This window comes from Notothenia coriiceps, unplaced genomic scaffold (assembly GCF_000735185.1).
Source record: "Notothenia coriiceps isolate Sejong01 unplaced genomic scaffold, NC01 NC01_scaffold00032525, whole genome shotgun sequence".
NCBI classification, from domain to species: Eukaryota; Metazoa; Chordata; class Actinopteri; order Perciformes; family Nototheniidae; genus Notothenia; species Notothenia coriiceps.
Window position 1 is genome coordinate 15,754 of NW_011365226.1, and position 1,249 is coordinate 17,002.

Here is a 1,249-nt window from a genome sequence, read left to right on the forward strand (position 1 = left end):
ATTAGTGGTGAAGAATGTTGCTATAATTTATCAAAATGTGTGCCTGCCCAGCTTTGACAGCAATCAGTGTAAACAGTAACCAATAAGATATCTTGGGAGCAAGACAGAATACTATTAATTAGGTATGATAGCAACTACCGTACACTTGTGGGAGATGAGCGTGTCCACACTTTATACCTCACCATGCTTTATATCCCAATAATGCTCTTAATGGTTCTCACTTTTGTAAATCACTTTGAATTGCCTTGTGTTGAAAGGTATATAAATAAACTTGCCTGCATTATATTTCCATTTGAAATATTTCACATTAACCGTTGCCTTCTTGTTCAATTAGTAGGTTTCCCATCTGACACAAAATGGCGGCTTAATGCACCGTGTGGGACATTTAGGGGCCGGGAGCCAAGCAAATAGGATAGATTATCGACGCAGATTATGCACACACACATCTGCTACAAAACTAGAATTTCGTAATCAAACTGTCTGAAATTGTTGAAGCATTTTGAATTAGTTACTGCTTTATCTCAGAACTCCTCAGAGTGCATTATTACTCTCTTATATGAGCACTTACCAACAAACAAGTTTGACAAATCATCACCTGTCAATGTGTAACATGAAGCATTAGTACTGTTGCTATGGTGACCCGCAGTTTATTATACCTGTAGCACTGATTGAGAATAAAGTGTTGCTACCAGGAGATGATAATACACATTAGCATCATGATGGGCATCTGCACCTGTAAACATATCTATTCAATTGAAGGCCAATAATTATACTGTGCCCACAATCCATACTTTTAGTATTTAACAAGAACTTTCACCCCTCCCTCACTTTAGTCTCTTTCTCATTTCATCTTCACACACACACACACACACACACACACACACACACACACACACACACACACACACACACACACACACACAGAGTGTTTTTACATTTGTCAAATTGTGTGGACACAGTCATTTTATCTACAAGGTTTTTTTTGTTTTTTTCGAAAGCCTTTACATAATTTAAACAAAAGAAAATACTTTAAAAAAATATTTGTAACTGTTTTTCTCCCCTAACCCACACACTATGTTAAAATTAAAAAAATATGGATTTTCAAAAAAATGACTCCAACCAAAAGTATCCAACTGCAGGTTATCATCAATAACCAATAAGGCTGAGTGTGTGCTGGTCCTCTCTGTGGCTCCTGTGGTACCTGGGCCCACCTGAAGGGGCCAGTGTGGCTCACCGAACCTCCTCCAAG